Source organism: Vicugna pacos, chromosome 9, assembly GCF_048564905.1.
Source record: "Vicugna pacos chromosome 9, VicPac4, whole genome shotgun sequence".
Lineage (NCBI taxonomy): Eukaryota > Metazoa > Chordata > Mammalia > Artiodactyla > Camelidae > Vicugna > Vicugna pacos.
Window position 1 is genome coordinate 49,856,732 of NC_132995.1, and position 19,816 is coordinate 49,876,547.

Below are 19,816 nucleotides of genomic sequence, written 5' to 3' on the forward strand. Positions count from 1 at the left end.
TTAGAAGCTGAATCCTTGTGGGAAGTTATCTATAGAAGATGAAAACTAATATCCATCTTTTATAGAATGACAATAAACATAATTATGATAGTTCATTGAATACGTCCTATGTGCTAAGCACGATAGCCAATAGTAGCAACTTCTATTTATTGGCCTCTGTCATCAATCTCCAACCAATATGGCACTCCAGTGAGTGGGGATGTGTGCCTGAATTTTGGTGGAGCCAATACATGGTTTCACATCTCTTCTCTTCATCTTGGAATCTTCCAGAAATAAAAGTAAGTGTGAGATTTAACCCCAAAAAGCTGAGTTATTCTGACTCTAAGTTTTCCTGAGGATTGCTCCTCATGGGGTCAACTTCCTTGCAGAAAGCAAGGGGCCACCATAAACTTACAATCCTTCCCAAATGGATGTGATATTTGGGTTGGGGGCTGGGAGCTGGCAGATAGGATTGGGCTAACTGGCTTGAGCCAGACACTAGTCCTTTGAGGGGAGCACTGTGATCATTCTTGAGGAGCTTCTGTGTGCAGAGCCTGTGAGTAGCCCGTGGAAAGTCAGACTTTCCAACAGCCTGCAGGTTCCATTTGGGGAAGCCTAGTGCTGGGGAGTCAGGCATGAAAGCATTTGATTTCTGGCTGTGTCACTTACAAGCTTGACTTCATTCCTATAACCCTCCATTTCATCATCTTTAACGTGGAGATGATTACGCCCAGACAGAGTGAGAGCGAGGTCACAGCACTGCACTCCACAGAGTGCTCCGGCACATTGTGGGTTCCAGAGAAATGACAGCTTCCGCTGCTGCTGACAGGGCTAAGACTTGCTGGGAGAGGAACCGATCTATCTTTCACCTCCCAATGGAGTTCATGGTCCTTCTCGTCTCTGAGTGTCAGTGGCTTTACCAGGAAGAGGGACACCATCGCCAACTGAATCAGCCCGAGCAGGGACTCAGCCGCACCGCATTCCCTGAGCTGGGCCCGGACGTGTGAGTCACACGGCCTTCTCCATGTGGACGCCGACAGCAAATCACTGTTCCCATTATGAACAACCAGACACGCTCCAGTGTGGTGACGGAAAGTAATTACGAATGTAAATGATCTAACCAGACACGGATTCCACCAAGGTTTAACCTCTGGTTTCCTTTTTTACACAGTAATCACACACTGTCCTGGGGCAGCCCACGGAGGGGGATCATTACGGAGAATTATGTGCACCATCTGCCCACTGAACCGCAGCCTGGGGTTCAGACGGGGGCAGGGGACATCTGGCTTTACTTTGGGCTCTGATGACACCAGGAACATGGATGAATGTCACGCCGTACACATGGGGTGTTCCAGACCCGGGAGCAAACGCCTTGCAGGCTATGTTCTCCTTTAGCCAAGCCAGACCCGGAGGTGACTCCAGTGACACTATTAGCACTTCCACAACTGCTCTTGCTGCTACTGAACGCCCATGTCTAATATACAACTAGTCACCTCTACTCTGTGCCCAGCTAGCCACTTTCCCATAGACTCTCTCATTTAATCCCGATGAATGCGGATATTGTCTCCACTTCCTAGACAAACAGACTGAGACTCAAGAAGGTAAAGATACGGTGCCCAAGGCCACACGGCTAGAGCAGCCGGGCGAGCTCTGGTTCACATGGTCCCTGAGTTCCAACTCTCATTGCTCCATGGCCGCTGTTTGTGTGACAAACATCAGAGCAGTTCAGCTACTAAAATAATACTTAGGAAGTCTACTCAAAGCCATTTATTAACATTCAGAAAGAAATAAGAAGGAGATTCTACCAGTGAATTAAGACGTCAAGCGATCTCGGTAGCATGAGAGAATCCTGGCATTTGTTGCAATTACATCTTTCAAAATGAGGAACAAGATGGCTAGAGCAGAGTACGAGAAGTGCACTGATCTTAAGCATCCGGCCTGATGACCTGGGTGACCGACGTGCCCACTACTGAGATCAGAGTATAAAGCATTTCCAGCTCTCCAGAAGGCTCTCCTGGGCTCCTTCTCAGTTCACTCTCCTTCCTCCTCACCCTCTATTCATACTTCCATCATCACTGATTAGTTTTGCTTGTTTTTTTTACCTTTCTACAAACAGATTTATACAGCATGTACTTTTTGGTGTCTGGTTTCTTTCACTCAACAGAGTATCTGTGAGATTCTTCCGGACGAAGTTGCAATGGGCAGTCCCGCTGCATTAATAGTTTGTTCTTTGTTCACTGCTCTATCATATTCCACATGCAGAGAAACGACATCTATTTATCACTTGACTAAGATGAGTAAGTCATCTTGAAGCATTCCTGTGTATGCCTTTTGGGGGCACATGCACCTGTTTTTTTGTGGCTAATATTCCTAGAGATAGAATTCACTGGTTACAGGGTTGGTGCGTGCTTCATTTGAGTAGAAACTGCAAATAGATTCTCAGAGCAACTTCACCATTTTATATTTGCGCCAGCATGGTATGAGAGTTCCTTTCTGATGCTGGCCAACGTTTGGTAATGTCCTGAAATTTCTGTGAGTCCCTTGTGCTTTCTCCACTTTAGAAAATAAAGCCTGGATTGTGTCTAGGAAGTGAGTCACATGCTGCTTAATGCTTTTTGTTTTTGGAAAAAAAAATTCAATGAAGGGGTGTTGGCATTGACAAGGTCTGTCCCTGAGGAGGGGTGAGGTGTGGGGATAGAGGATGAAGAAAACAGACTTTAAAGAAAGGGATCGTCAAATCAGGATGGCACAGGGATGAACAGAATCTTTACAGAAAGCCTGCAACTGACGCTTCATTTCATGCATGCGTGATTCCGGGTTTATTACAGCCCCGAATCCTATTTCATAAAGAGACAAGTTCAACGACTGACTCTTTGCCATGTACTTAATGAGCTGGTGTGCATACCCCGATTTACCCAAGTCATCAGATGGCAAATGTTTTATTTAGCCTGAAACATCAAATATTCATTGAGCCACTCCATGGTTTACTCATTTATTCCTTCCTTCACTCATTCACAAAACAAACATTTATTAAGCAACCAGAGTGTGCAAGCAACTGTGTTCAGCCTGGGGACATGACATCAGGTTACATCAGTGTATAGGTGCTGCCTGGAAAGGTCTTATATTAAATCAGCAAATATAATACCTCTTGCTCTGTTAAATCATGGAAAAAGGCAGTGTTGTATTATTTGTTCATTCAATAAGCACCTCACGAGTGATTCCTGTGCAGACACATTGCTTGTGTTTTGTAGGTTGAGTGTAAGAAAGAGGCAGAGACCATTTAGCTTTTCCTATGAGCTTGTGGTCCAGGAGGTGAGGGAAGAGAGACTGAAATGCTATGGTCAGAGATGGCTGCAATACAAGATGAAGAGTTTACAAGGGTGGAGACCGCAGATCTCGAGGTTAGGCTCTCATTCCAAGGGATCCCTCATCAGGAACAACCAGGTGGCACATGCTGCCCCTGGAATCCCTCCCCACACTCTCAAAGGCTTGTCCAACTACAGGACGTGGGTCTGAGTTCATGGAAAGGGGGGGCAGCACCACCAGGCTGAGTGTCAGGGACGAGACTCACAGTTTACACAGGTGGCTCTGTTTATTTTACACCCTACCTGAGTCTAAGCATTATAATTCATATTGCGGTAATGTAAAAACCTAGACTCAAGTCAGTTTCAACACATATGCACACTGAATCATTTGAACCCAGAGAACTCAAGTGTGCAACAATGAGCACTTTTTATTACAATATCCAGATCTTTGCACTTTGCGTGGATTCTCATGAAAAGGTCACTACAGTAGCAATAGGGCGTCCTGTCGAAATATTTAGGAAATCTTTCCTTATATAATGACAGTGATAGTGTGATGGTAATGAGCATAATATCACTTCTTTTGTGCCAGGAATTGTACACATGCTGAAAATAATCCATTCTTATCCCATTTTATAGATGAGTTAACCGAGGTGCAGAGAAGGACTTGTGCAAAGTCATGTTCTAGGTAACAAGTAGGAGAAATAAAATCTGAGCTCAGACAGGCTGACACCAGAGCCCCTATTCTGAAGCCACGAGGCTATATTACCTCCCCGAGAGACTGAAGGCTAATTTGAAATGGAAAAATCCATAATTCACATCAAATGCTTTGTGTACTGCAGGGTGCTGGAGTAATTTACCGTATTCTCGGTGATACTTGGACACTCATGGGCTTTGTTGGGATTTAGGTAAGGTATAAAGGCACATTTCAACTCTGCTCTCCCTACAGCCCCCACATTCCAGAATAATGAGGTTGTCTCTATTTTGTGTGATGTCAGGCTTTCCCTGCTGGGCTGTGTCCACTCTGATGAGGCCCCTTTGTCCTGGGAATCAAATGACTTGGTCTCTTTAGACAAGCCGGGCAGGCAGCCCTGGCTCTCACGTGGCCAGTGGACATGGTAAGTCAGAGCCAGGAGACCCCAACTCCACCCCCGTCTCTCTGGCTGGAGACATTTGGAACTGCAGGCAATCTCCGTGAAAAGGGGAAGAAACACCTTTTAGAAGGATTTCAGTATCGAGGACTCACAACCGTGGTCTTAAACGTGCCCTTTCTTTCAAAGGGATGGCCAGTGTCTTTTTTTTTTTTTTTCCACCTGACTGCATCACCCTGTAAAGAATGCCTTTGACTTCCCACGGTTTGGTAACTTCAGCAGAGAATGGTAACTTCTCTCAAATATTGAACTTCCCCTGCTTTTTCCAGAAGTAACACGAGGTTACTAAAAATAAACACCTGCCTAGAAAGGCTATGAATTTCAGATGTTAAAACACATCTTTTTTTTTTTCTATTGTTCTTTATTTTTCCCCCTCACTGATAATTTGAGAACCACCCCATCTGTGATTAGAAATCAACTCTTTTCAAGGCTTTCTGAGTATCTCGTGATCTAACAGGCAAGGTGGCACTGGAAGGGGAGCAGTCTCAGGGAAAGGGGCAGTCTCTGTGACTCTCTCAGCCCTCCCAGTCCCCCCTTTCCCCGGTGCGCCTGTGAGAAATGGCTTCTGGTCCCTGTAACACTGAAAGACAAAATGCAAACCAAACAAATAATCCATTTCCAAGGTTTGCTCACAGAGAGAGGGATCTATTTATGAAACACATATTGTTCAGTTTCAGGGGAAAATCACGTAATCATTGCAAGGGGAAAAGCATGGAAAGTGCTTTATTTTGCATAAAAATCTCCTTGCTCTATGATTTGTGTGGCGGAGATGCTCAGGCTGGGAAAACTTGGGTCTCAGTAGCTCACCCAAGGAAGGTGGAATTTCAAATGCAGAGAGAATCGCTGGTCACAACAAAACATTGGTGTTTATTAACGCGGGGTTGGGTGGGGATGGGAGGGAGTAGGTCATGGACAAAACAGAAAGATAAAAATGTATTTTGCTTTAGGGGGATCTCAGAGAATGAAGACGGACCTGAGGCTCTAGGCAGCATTACCACTTAAAGCAGACAAATCATTTCCTGCAATTAATATCTGAAGACTCAGCTAGGTTCTCTGAACTTCTGTAGCGTGTATGAGCTATCAGCATTGATCTAATTTACCAGTTATCTAGAAGTTGAAAAGGAGCTGGCTTTCCGCCTCTCTGGTTGAGAATGCTTTATTATACTCAGCTCGTGTTTATGAAATGCCCTCTGGGCACATCTACCACTTAAAAGGTACAGTCTCCCAGGATATCAGGGCTGGAAGGAAACTAACAAGCCTTTTAGCTCAAACATCTTCTCGGTGCTTGAATTTTCACCACCACATCCTAGAAAAGCAGTTGATAAGCTTCTGCTTCAACATGTTCAGAGATGGAGAGATAAACACCTCTCAAGCAGCCCCTTTTATTGTCAGATAACTGCGGTTGTGGTCTCTTCTGTTGGGCCAAAAATGAGGTCTCTTGTAACTTCCAGTTTTGCCCCGTCTTCTGCTCAAATATTACACATTAGATTTAACCCCTCTGTGTATTAGGGTGTTGAAGTGGGTGTGACGTGGAGCCAGCCTCAACAGAATTCGGATCACAACTCCGTCACTGACTGGATGTAGGAATATTAGGCGTATTATTTCCTCATGAATTACTATCTGTATCAGTCAGGGTGCACTTTTGCTGCAGTAACAAACAGCTCCAAAAATCTCAGTAGCTTTAAATAACTAAGCTTTCATTTTTGCTCCCGTTTTCTGTGGCTCTGGCTAAGGGCAGGGTCTGACCTAGGTTGTCTTCACTCAGCGACCCAGCTGATGGGTCTGTTTTGTTATGTGCTTCTACCCAGAAAGTACATGTATCATTTACATTCATAGTCCATTGGCCAAAGAATGTTACATGGCTGTTACACCTGATTTTAAAGTGCAAGCTCCCATGTCCCCAGAAGATGGAGAGCTGAAAAATTCAGTGACTATGGTGAGCCCACATCCCCTCATTGGATTGCTCTACAGACTTACAGATTTAAGGCATGTGATGTATGTTTTGCAGAATGCCTGGCACCTGCCAAATTTTATTTCCCTGTAGGTGGCAAATCATTGAAGATATTCTTAGCTCCTTCTACTCTTCCTCATGCTACATTATCTTAAATCATTTTACCATCCTGGTTTGTCTCTTCTCAAAATCCTACCCAAATGTCCCCTATTAATTGTGACCCACCAGAAACAAACACAATATTCCAGCCAAGTAAAAAACTCAGAAGGAAAACAAAACAATCCCCTTCCTTCTTCTAGATAACGCATCCTAAAATTTTCCTTTTGCCCCACTTTTGTTGATCACAGTGCATTTTGCTGTCAGCTAAACACCTTCCATCTCTTTTATGTATTTTCCTGTGAAGCTGTCTCTTCCTAATTCCACACTTGACCCATTGGCCTTTGAGTCACAAAGAAGTTTCACATTTCCCCCCATTAAACAGCATCTATTTGATCTGGCCCATTCTTCCGACCCAGTTATCATCACTTCAGATCAAGATCTATCTCATCTAACGTTCAGACAAAGGCTGTGGAATGGGAGACATGTCAAAGCATCTGGCCCAGCTCGGGATTCCAACAAATGACCTATCCTAGCCTTGGAAACGATGGCCTCATCATTTTGGAGGACATCTTTTAATCTGATGTTTAAGCTGTATCAAGATACCACTGATGTACAGTACACTGAATATATTTAAAATGCACAACTGGATGTCTTGATATCTGTGTACACCTATGAAACCTCGACCACAATCAAGACAATATCCACCTCCTCCCCCAAAGTTTCCCTGTGTCCCTTTCTAATCCCTCCTTCTTGCCTGGGAGATCTTTCAACCACTCATTCTAATCCACTGATACCTGTAAGAACTAGCACGATGCTGAGCACAAAACAGAGGATGAGGACATATTTTCTGGAGCATCAGTGAGGTGTCCAAAACACCTGGATGCTTGGATACCTGTTCATAATCACCCAAGGTCAGTCCTCCTGCAGAAGTTGTCATCTCACCCATCAGGCCACAGATGATGCAAAGAAAGGGTCCCACATCCAAAGGTGGCCTGCAGGGGTATGCTGGTGTGAGAGGTCTGCCCAGATAAGACAACGGTGCCTGAATGACCCAATCCAACCCTTTCTGGGGAATGGCGGTCAGAACCAACACATGCAGAAGTGGGGACACATGTGTGATCACTCCACATTCACATTCAGGCCATGCAATAGTTATCTTCTGAGTGCTTACTACGTTATCAGGCAATATTTTTGGCACTGAACATTTAGCAGTGGAAAAATCTAATGAGAGCCTGGGAGAAGAGTTAGTGCAGATTAAGCTTAAGATGATGCAGAGATGAACTGAGAAAGGAAGGAAAGAAGAGGTGAAAGGCAATGGGCAGGAGAGCCCTGGTCACCTGGGGGGAATCCACATGTGCCTTAAAAGGTGGATCCTCTCCATTTTATTATCCTGGTGTACTTTTATTTTTTTTTAATTGAAGTGTATTCAGTTACAATGTGTAAATTTCTGGTGTACAGCCCAATGCTTCAGCCATATGCACATACATATATTTGTTTGCATATTCTTTTCCATTAGAGGGTACCACAAGATATTGAATATAGCTCCCTGTGCTATACAGAAGAAATTTTTTTTAAATCTATTTTATCTATAGTAGTTAGTATTTATGCTGGTGCACTTTTGATTTGCTTTGGTTTGGGCAAAGGGTATGCTATTTCACATCCTCTTGTCCACTTGACCTTTTCCTGCCCAGCAGCAATGGGAGCGTCTGTTCTAGCAATGCATCTGGAAGATGAATTCTCATCAATTAGTTACTAACTGTTGTCTGGAGCTCCGAGGCAATGTTTTGGAACGCAGAGGGCATGCTCCTGAAACGTGGGGGCATTGCTGTTTCCTTTGCATCCCGCCAGGTAACTGAGCTCACCTGCTGTCATGGAGGAACTCACCTCGCAGAAGGACCATCTTCTCGGTGAGAGAGCAAAGGGAAAATGATTTGGAGAAATACAACGTCTATCGACCCACACTGAACAAACCCTGCATAATTCAGCTTCAAGAACTAATGTACGATGCATGCTATCACCATCAAACTTGTGTTGCAAATAATTCATGCCTGCAACTTTTAAAAGATATATTATTAACAGTAATGCCAGCAGAGTCGGGCTGGGTGAATTCTTGGGGTTTGAGGGAATGATCACTCCAGTGTTCAAGATTCTCTTTGAGTGTTTGAGCCTCTGCAAGGGGAGACAAGGTGATACGATGAAATTTCACTCCTTAACATCAAATAAGCTTTCTTTCTTTCCGATTTCACTGAAAGGCATTTTGAAAACGCTTTGAGTTGCAGTTTGAAATAAGCAGCAATCCTGTTTACAAAGAACACTGCGATGAGTCCAGAGTGGGTTTGAAATCAGAAAGCAAGCAACAACTTCTGGGCTGCCTTGCTGGGAACTTTGGGCAAACATGTGTCAGGCAGGGTTAACTATATAGATTATCAAAGATATTTTTGTTGAGTCACCATAGGCTTGAAAGAGTCACTAACCCCGGAACATAGTGTTCATGGAAGCCTAGTATTAACTTGATGCAGAGGGTGGTGTCTTCTGAGATGATACTGCTTCATTTCCCCAGAGCTATTGCAAAGTTTACGTTCATTAGCACTTTCAGCTCAGCAGTAAGCGCTGGGCGATGGAAGGTACACGAGGCAATGATACATCGACCTTGCAAAGCGATCACAGGGATACTAAGAGCACTATATGTACTTTCCCCTTCTCGATGACCAACGAAGAAAATGCTCCCAATAAATCATCGGATTTGCTGGTCACCTTTGCTCTCGGGCTGTGGAGTCAAACGTGCCCACTGACGGTGGGGTGGGCTTATTTCCACTGACGAACAGTCCTCTTCTCAATTCCAGCAGACTGCTGGAGAACAGAGTCTGGCATGAACTGTCTATTTCAGAGGCTTTTCTGGAAAAGAATGCCTGCAAGCTGCTCTTGAAATGTGCCCATTTGTCTTGGAGTTCTTCAAAGGCCCCTGCAAGATCTTGTCTAGGCAAGAGACCCTGGCATACACGCTGCTAAGCTGATTCTTCATTTTGAAGTGAAGTATGTACAGTATAAACAAAAGCCAAATGCAGCCGTTCTGCTGCTGCTCATAAAAAGTATTTAATAAACAACTGTAAGATTTGCTTGGAAGAGTAACTATCATTTTTAGGAAACAAAAGGCCTATTAATTTTGCGTCTTAGTGTGATGCTTCTGGAAGGCTGTGCAAATGCCCTATCTCTTTTAGAAGCATTTTTTGAGTGCCCACTGTAGTTCGGACACCGGGTTGGGGAAACAGAGGTGAATAAAACGACGTCTCCGCTCTTGAAGATGTCTCCGTGGTCTATGTGGAATCAAGGCTCATCAAAGATCGTGATACAGTTGCGGGTGAGCTGGGACATGCGTCACCAAGGAGGAGTTCCAGGCAGGGGCTCAGCAGGCATGCCGCAGTGTCCACCAGGTGAGGAAAAGTGGAAAGGGCACTGGAGACAAAGAATGTGGCCATTTCAGCCCTCCATGTGACGATCTATGTTATGGAAATAGAGGACGCACTAGGGAAGGGAGATGGGGTCTCTCGGGTGAGCCATGGGGATTTGTGCAGGGAAACAAGGCGATCCTCTTTGTACTTAGGACGAACATCACAGCACAGAGCGGGGACTGTGTGCAGTAGGGCAGTGCCAGTGAGGGGACCAGGGGATGCTGCTGGGGGAGGGGAGAGGAGAATGGGGAAGGTGCGGCCAGGGAGCCAATGGGGTGGAGAGGACCAGAAAGACCTGGAAGGCACCTCAGCAGTAGAGACATGGATTCATTCCAGTTAACACATATCTTTTTGTTCCAGGCATCCCACTGGGCTCTGGAGACATGAGACAAATGAGACAGTCTGTGTCGTTATTTTTCTGTCCTCAGTTTACCCATTACCTCTTTCGGGGACTACCCTGATTGGCTCCGTGTGCTGGCTAAGTGTCTCCATCACACATCGCCACCCAAGCACGTTCTCTGTCTCACGCTGCATTTTAGTACAACCGAGTACGCAATTGAAGGTCTTCCCCGGACCCCCATGTGTCACTTGCATTAAGACAAGGACGGCTGGCTGTGTAGGCCACAGCGCTCACCAGCTGCACAGTAGGTGCTCAACAAGCGTTTGTTAAATGAATGCGTGAACAAAAGAGCTCCCCAAATAAAAGGAAGCAACAGGCAGGTTCAAAGTAAGTGTGGCACCATCTCCTAAGTGTGTGGATGGAAGCGTAGACAGACCGGGCGAGAGCAAGCAATTTGCTCTAGGCCTAACAGTCAACAACTCTGTGAATGAGACAGATCTGGACTTGAGTCAGGGGTCCTTCCCTTGGTGGCTCCATCCCCAGCCATGGAGTGTTCCTCACCGGGGGCATGGTCTTTCTTCGTCTGGAGAGAATTAGGACTCCTTCCTACACAGAAGCCTCAGAGAGGATGCCCCAGCCAGGGACGTCACAGAAGCATCCCCAGGAGGGGTTCTGGGCGAGAGGCCTGGGCTGCCTCCTACCTCTGGCTGTTGAGCAAGCAGCCTCCTGGACACTGGTCAGCCAGGACGTGGAGGCTGAGAGGCGGAGATGGGGGAGGGGAACGCGAACGAAATGAAAACACATTTGCTGGCAGCCAGAAATGCCTGTGATCTACCCACAGAGGCAGCCTCTGCGAAAACTCCAAGGGCATCTGAGGATCCAATATTTCTCTTCTCTTCCTCTCTGTGTCTGGTGGGGGGGCGGGGAGGTCCCAAGAAGAAAAGACATCTTGTGTGCTCAAGCCAGAGACACTGAACTTCAGTTGTAGACGCATACATTGTTAGAACTTAGAGGAAATTGAAACATCTTCTATTAAGCTGTTTACCTCCTTAAACAGAATTAGAGGGGTGCAATAAGATCCCCCGTTTCCTCCTCTTCATCTTTCAGCTTAGATCATCTTTCCTTCTGGAAATCTTCCCTGATCCCCCAAAGCTGAATCAAGGACCATCCTGAGGATCCGACACATCTGTGTGGTACATCATAATTGCCTGTTTGCTTTCTTTCCATAACCCCCACCACAGCCAACCAGAACACAATCCCATGAAGATAACACTGCATGCCTTCCTTCATTTAATAAATATACTGACATTCACAAGCAATTCAGTGAGCTGGGCTCTGCGGATATTGTGACGGTCAATGGTCCTTTCCCTCGAGGACCTTATACTCTGGAAATGTCTACCGTGTCTGCAACATGATACTCAGCCAAGCACTCCTAATCAGAGCCCTCTACCTATCTGATGAATGAATGAATCACACAGCAATAAAAGGAGTCTGGGATTAATACAGTTATTTATCACTCCACAAATACATTTGCTATAACTGGACCACAGCCGCACTGAGAAGAGCCCATCAAGATTTTCAGAGCCCAGATAAATAATTCAGTCTGTCTCTGTTCAGATGATTTATCAATGGAAAAAGAAGCTTTAAAAACATTTGCTTTGGGGAGATGGGGCTAGCCCTTTAAATAGAGGTGCTGGCAGACCAAGGAGGCTGCTTAGTTTAACACCGATAAAGACGGTGCAGCCGCTGCACTTTTATGGCGTCTACAGGACTGATCGAATAGAGCTACTCGTGTTTGTAGAGACTATCAGTTCAAAATATCGGTCTGCTATGGCACTTACTAATTGTGGTTTGCCCAATACGCTCCTTCTTTGTTACCAGACCCTGAGATGTTTGGGGCAGCAATGCACCCAGTCCCACATAAGACACTGTCTATCCGAGAGTCTTTCTGGAGTCACAGTTCTGGCCAGTCACATGGAAATGGTAGTCTTCTCAGGGTTCTCAGAAGGCATTTATTTTCCTGATAAATGGAAAAGAAATAGCTATGGCAACTACTATTTTTTTTTTCCTATGCCCCATCTTCCTGTCTCAAATGAGGATGTGATTCAGCAGCCACTTTGAGGCCATGAGGAAAGGGCCAAGTGAAATGTAGAGAAATGGGCCTTGATATCATTTACTACTAGATCCAGCTTTTGTGTCCTCAGCACTATGGACATGTGGGGCCAGATCATTCTTTGTCACTGGAGGCTGTCCTGTTCACTGTGGAGCATTAAGCAGCAGCCCTGACTTTAATCCACTAGATACCAGTAGCATTTAGTGACAATCAAAAGTGTGTCTCCCAGTTGCCACAACCCAAAATGTATCCAGATATTGCAAATGCCCCGTGGGGGGAAAAATCATCCCCAGGAGAGAACCACTGTGTCAGACGAATGCCTGAAATTTCCTACCACTAGATTTCATTTTAGTCCCCCTCAAGAGGAGGGGACTAAATCCTATTTGTTTAAGCCTCTGGAGTCAGGTGTTCCATTACTTGCAGACAAGAGCATTCCTTATTTTATATACATATATATACACACACACATACACACACATACACATACATAGACACACACACATACACACACACACACACACGTGTGTGTGTGTGTATGTGTGTGTGTCTATGTATATGGCTAGTGTTGAGTGCTATTCCACTATTACCAAGACAGGGTATTGAACAATGCTGCCCTCCACCCATTGTCTATCTGGCCACCTCCAAGTTGACCCCAGCTCCACTCAGTACCTCCTCAGAGCCTGTGTATTCTGTGTATTCTATTTCTGTCTATGTGAAAACTTAGTACAGTGCCCAATTCTTAATGCTGTTAGCGAAGAGGCTTCAAGCGGTTAGTGGCTATGAGTACTGAATCTGGAGTTAGATGGCCTGGGTTCAAATTCTGACTCTTCGAAGCTGAGAAAAGGATCTTCTCTGAGCCTCATTTCTTTTATCTGTAAGTTAGGGCTAATTATGTTGTCCACCTTCAAGGCCGTTAAAAGGATTAACTATCAAGTAGTGTATGCATCATTTTTAAAGGTAAGGTGACACAAAGATGGGGAAACAATATAGTTGGGTTCCAGGTATAGCATAAACCAAGAAAGAGAAACTGGATTGAAGATTTGGAAGCAGTGAACTGTCAGATGTCCCCGAGCACTCTTCTTTTATGGAAGGGTTCTCCGTTTCCAGTAAAAGGGGGTACTGCAGTCGGTGGGATCAGTATTCAACATTTTGTGCCACAAACATCAAACCACAGATACATACTTTTTGTTTTATTTCTGGAGTATTTTGGCTCTGTCACACAGCCACAACTCAGAAAAATTGGTAAATGCCTCTGAAGGTCTTCAACTGCATCCTTCAGCCTCCAGAGAGAATATCCTTCTGTGATACGTGGCCATCCGTTATGTGATAAAGATGTTTCCAAAGCTAAGACACTCGTAGACAGTCCCCTCATTGATTTCTGCCCTGTGCCGTGAGGAAACTCTCCCTTCTCTGTAACTCCCATTTCTCACGGCGCCCTGGAAGACCGTGTTCTGCTGAACTGTCCTCTCCGAAAACAAATCACACTCCAAGAGGGCTGAGTGCCTCAAAATCACATTTACGACGTTAGATGTATTTGGGTCTTCAGGAAACAATCTGTTGTGTTTGTGGGCTTCATAGTCTGCTCTCAGCCCAAGGTCTCCATCTTCATTAATGGAGACCCAGAACACACTCGTTCAAACTGTGATGCAGTCCGCAGTGCAAGATCCCCACAGGGATAATGCGAACTATTGGTCATGTCTCAAAGATGCACAGTCTCTCAGAGGGAGCAGAGTGGTTTTTCTCATCTTTCTCTTTTGCTGGCTACGGGAATCAGAGCGGAATGTCTGAGAGCTGAAGTCTGTAATAATGACAGCTTGGGCCCTGCCGCTACTTCCGGGTGTTGTGAACGTTAGAGGTGGGCCTTCTTAATCTGAATTATTGGTCTGCAACTTCGCTCAGACGGCCATTCTCCCCCTCGTACAGGCACTAAATCTTAACTGACGCAACTCACATTTTGAAAAATATTAACTAACTCTGGAGCTTCAAAGACAGTCATGGGCTTTTTCTCTCAAGTAGGGAGCTGTCTTCTTAAGACGTTCTTCACGGAGCATAGGTAAAGCCCCGCATTTTAAGATGGGGAGTGTGATCTCCCAGTTGGTCGGCCTTGCTCAGGTCGTCTTTACGATGCTTCACCAATTTAACGTGCACATGAGTCACTTGGGGATCGTGTTAAAACACAGATTTGGATTCAGTAGAGCTGGGGTGGGGCCTGAGAGTCTGCATTTCCAGCCACTCTTAGGTTTTGTTGATGCTGCTGGTGGATTTTTTTGAGTAAGGTTCTAGCAAAAGTGATGTTGCAAAGAGACTGATACAGGCCCAGCTCTGCTGATGTGCTTCTTCCTTCCTTGCAGATCCTACAAACTCTCCACTCCCCGAGTGGCGAATCAGGACACTGTATCTCGGGCTAGGATGTTCTTAAACAGTGTGGCGCAGTGGGGAGGTTATCTCGGGGAACCTGGCAGTGGTAACAGCATAGTCTTGGCTGACTGTCCCAAGAGATTAACCAAGCATGACCTCTATGAAGGGAGACCAAAGCCCAAGGAATGAATGATAAAATAACAGAAGTAGATGAGAAATGACCTGGCCAAACTCGGGAAAGCTGCAAAAAAGAAATATAAAACCATCACAGAAACTAAGACCTTTGGAAGTCACTTTGAAAGCCACTAAAGGGAGAACTGCTGACAAATAATTAGGGACCACAAGGCAGATCTGAGACAAATGATGAAAATTAAGTTTAACAAAGGGCAAATGTTAAAAAGGAATCAAGAGAAAATAATATCAGTGGGACGCAGAAAAAAAGGAGATCTGATGTAGCTGATATATGTGAGGTATCCGCATACATGACTAAACCAAATGCATACACTCAACTCCAGCAGTGAGAAAAACATTTCTAAAGAGAAAGAAAAGACATATTTGATGATATAAATCAAGAATGTTTTCCTAGAATAAAATAGCATGTGACTTTACAGCTTTGAAGAGTTAGAAGGGATGAGAGATAAACACAGATAGCACTGGAAAACAAAAGAGATTAAACAGGACACAACTGTTATGCCCAAAACAAAGACCCAATAATGTAACCAAAACAGAAAAGATATAATTTAAGAGAGCATGACATCCCAGAGGGAAAACTGACAGAAATTAACATACACTGAGATATATATCCCTGCACAGTTCTCAAGTTGCAAGATGTGCTCTGTGTGTGTGTGTGTGTGTGTGTGTGTGTGTGTGATGTAATACTACTCAGCCATAAAAAAGGATAAACTAATGCCACTTGCAGCAACGTGGATGGACCTGGAGACTGTCATTCTAAGTGAGGTAAGCCAGAAAGAGAAAGAAAAATGCCATATGATATCACTTATATGTGAAATCTTGAAAAAAAAAAGGATACAAGTGACTACTTATTATTACTTAGATGACTGATTTCTTGAATATGTGCTAGCACATTTGACTGTCCTTTATGACTGGATTACTGCATTCTGTTGATTCTTATTTTGTGGTTGGCTTTATCCTTTTGATAACTATGTAAGTTTAAAGAACTAAAGCTCTAAACTGTTCTTAGAAACAATGAACAGTAATATACGTAAATTTTAAAATGGCTTTGTCTCTCAATGAGTTGATCTTCCTGGAATAAACTTCGTTTACCCCTTCAAAATTAAAAAAAATTTTTTTTTAAAAAGGAAGGGCAATTTTATGGCAATCCAGTTAAATTATGTATGAGGGGAAAAAATCAGACTGATTTCTGACCTCACGTCAGTGATAATTCCATAGTAGAAGACGGTGGGACAGTGTGTAAAACGCCCACAGGGAAAGAAAATGCGACATTTAAGACTGATAGCCAGGCAAACTATCATTCAGTTCTAAAGGCAATGGACAGATAGTTCCTACCATGCAAGAACTCAAGAATTAGAGTCCTTTTCCATCGGATTTCAAAGTGTTTTTTCACTTGGACATTGGGGCAGAGAGAATCTGGCTGTTTCACAGAATTTTTAACATATACAGATGATTCCTACCGCACAAAGATGGAACTTCTGACATGCACGGCCACCTCAGCCAAGGTGGGCAAGGGACACAAGCACAAAATATGGGCAGCCGTGGTCACACGCACTCTGTGGAGTCACGTGGCACATGGGTGTCGCTGCCTCCCCTGCTTGGAGTTGGTTTAGCTTAGTGGGTCAGTCGATCGCTCATCACTGAGTCTCTACCTCCTGCTGCTGAGATTGGCAGCTGGCCACAGCTAGCTGTGGAATAAAAAAGGCTCTGTTCCAACCCTCAACATCCTTCTTCTTTTTACTCCTCCTCATCAAAACCCACCTCATCCCACCCCACACTTTGAGGCTGAACATCCTGAATCTCCCCCCACGTTTGGTCGACAAATATTTATTTGTGCTGATCACGGGCCAGGTATTGTGCTTAGCACAGATAAGGAAGTGACAGTAAAACAGAGAGGCCCCATCCTTGACATCAGAAAGCTGCAGTTTGGAGAGGGAGTGAGTGCTGTTAAAGCAACTGCATACTTACTGAATTAATTAACGTAGTGATGATAAGTGAGGTGAACGCAGAAGTCATGGTGTTATGGGAATACACAGAAAGGGGCCAGCCAGGCATTCAGCAGGATCGGGGAATTTCCCAGGAGGAAGTGGGGCTGATGCTGAGGCTGCAAGGTGGTGTAAAATGGATCAGAGTAGGCCCTCTGAAGGACACAGTCTTTTCCAGGAACAAAGGTGGCATGTGTGACACTTTTCAGTTGGGCAGGAGTGGAGCCAACCTGAAAGACTCAAAGATCCTCTAGGTCTAAAGGCTCATGAGCAATGGAGAGTGGAAGGCCTTAGTGGATGCTGGAGACGCAGCTCAGACCTTTGGTGTCTTGGTGAGGAAGTGACACCCATGACCTGGGCAAACAAAGGCATTTCTTCATGTTGGGATAACAAGCCAGGTCTGGGACTCCTCAGGAAAGTTATTGCAACAGCCTGCTGGCTGGCCTCCCCGCCTTCAGCCTCTCATCCAGGTCAACAAATAATCCTCAACAAATTATGCTGCTGCTCAGAGTGTGGTCAGGGGCTCCGTGTTGCCAGGAGGAGAGAGTGTAGACCCCATTGTCTGGACTCTGAGCTCTCCCGTGACCCCAGCAACCTTTCCTACCCTGCTTCACTTTCCTCCCCAGCATTCACCATCCACTCCAGCCAAATAGATGTCTTTACCGAGCATTGTCTAGGTTTGATCATAACGGCCTTTGCTGAGCTGCCAGAAAGCTTTCCCTTTTCTCTGAGTTGCAAAAACTCTGGTACGTGTCAAGGCCATGGTGTCCAGTAGAGAGATCCAGTGGGCTTCGGTTTTGCACAGAAAGTGATTCAAATTCTGTCTCACTTCTTTCTGGCTGTGTAACCTTTGGCAAGACCCTTAATCTCATTGTGCTTCCACTGCCCCATTGTTAAAAGAGGAGAATAACAGTAGTTGCTGTAACTACAGATCATAGACTGTATGAGAATTAAATAAGGTCTCTCTTTCTATCTCTAGACACACACACACACACACACACGTCTGGCATATTTCTATGCTAGTTACACATATAAGAATTCCAACAGCTCTTGTGTTTAGCTGGGCATTATGAATGTGATAACAACATTCTAACCGATAAGCCGAGTTAAACAGCAAATGATCAGTAGGGTCAACAACTCATCAGTCCCCGGAGAGCTTTTTACATAATTATTAGTAAGGTGAGAATGTCAGACCAGGTCTTCTCACCTAATTGCCTACGTGTGTCGTGATTTTGAGGAAGTCGCTAAACCATGATGTGTTTCCATACCTTCCCCTCCTGGGTATGGAGTAACTAATGGCCTCTCACGCACCCTCTCCCTCTCACCTGGCTTCTTGATTGGATGAGCGTTGGTACCAATATCTCAGAAGACCTTTGATTCAGTGCCACATCGTCCTGGTACCAAGACTACTCCTTGTTTCCCTCCTTCGTTTCCCAACGTGTTCATTGCTCATTGTGGTAAGAGCTTTCTAGGCTCATCTGTTGAACATCTATGGCCTCCATTTGTACTTTCATCCATTCATTCACAAGTATTGAGTGAGTTTTTTTATACACCGGGTCCCACGCTTTGCCGAAGATTTTGCAGAAATAAATGAATCCAAGAGCATCTTTGGTCTTACGGAGCTTCTAGGATAGCGGAAGACCCTTCCACAAACTTCACTGAGTGTGATTTCATGGGCTTCCTTTTTTCTGTTGAACAGATAAACAGCACCTTCTAGGGTGTGCCTCCTTAGTGACTGAACGTCCAATATCCTGGGCTGGCTTTAGAGGTCCCACCACTTGACCTCTCCTGTCTTAGCACTCTCCCAAAGTACCTAAGTGCTTAATTTCCCTCAGACCACATTCCAGAGGTTGGGGAACTAGCGTGACTTGCTTCCCACTCTATGTCCGCCACTGTGTACAGCTCCAGGCATAGGGTAAGTGCACAATGAATACTTGTTTAGTATTACATAAGGCTGCCAGCGTAGATGGCCCCTTTGTCCCAAAGCAGAGCCCTTGATCCCCTGACACAAAATATGTAGTTTAAGGATAAATCTGGACTCAGATCCCAAGTTGAATCCCACATTCACTACTTGTGAGAGAATGACCTTGGGAAATTTACTTAACTTCCCCAAGGCTCTGTTTGATCATACACAGGCGGGGCAACGACAGTACTGGGCTCTGGGGGTGACCGCGAGGATTCAACAGCGCCCACCGAGCACCTGGCACAGTGCCTGGCTCAGGGCTGACAGCACGCATCGTCTTGTTACTGTTGGCCCTTTGCTTTGGCATTCGTGTTGGGTATCTAGGCAGCGCTGGGGTTGCGCATCCTCATTCTAGGAAGAGATAGCTACTCGGCTCATTCTCTTCCTCTTCTTCCTCCTGACACTCCGGTGGTGATGGAGGAAGATGCTCATATTTGCCACATGGGTCACTGAGGTCTGTTTCTCTCCAGACATTTTTGAAGCATTTCTTCCTCAAAGGAGAGAAGCAGTTATGCATGCTGTTCTGCGCCATGTATCTCTTCCGTGGTGAGCCACTCATTCCAAAGACATGACTCATCGATGACTTCAAGTCCCCCAGAATACCCTTCATGTGTCACATACAGCTGTGAGGGACCCCGCTGGGGAAAACACAAAAGGCAGGTCCAGATGGAAAACACAACACAGACTGGTGCTTTGCCCGGGACTGTGGGCAGGGACCCTGATGGTTTGCCAGAACTTTCCATGATATGGGCTCTTTTCAGACTCCAGAACAGTGGATCTGAACTTCATTTGGGAGGGCAGGGATCTGTCATGAACCTGTTTGAAAATCTGACATAAAATTTGAGATACTGTCTTTCTAACTAACCAATTAGATCTGATTAATCAGAAGCGACACACGCTGTGAACAACAGGTATGGTGGTATTTGTTCACGCC

The 19,816-nt window shown here is 45.1% G+C and overlaps 1 long non-coding RNA gene across 1 annotated transcript in view; it reads right to left on the minus strand.

The window, feature by feature from the left end:
- The window catches only part of LOC140698501 (uncharacterized), a 72,386-nt gene that overhangs the window by 32,343 nt on the left and 20,227 nt on the right, over positions 1–19,816 (minus strand). The window lies entirely within an intron of this gene.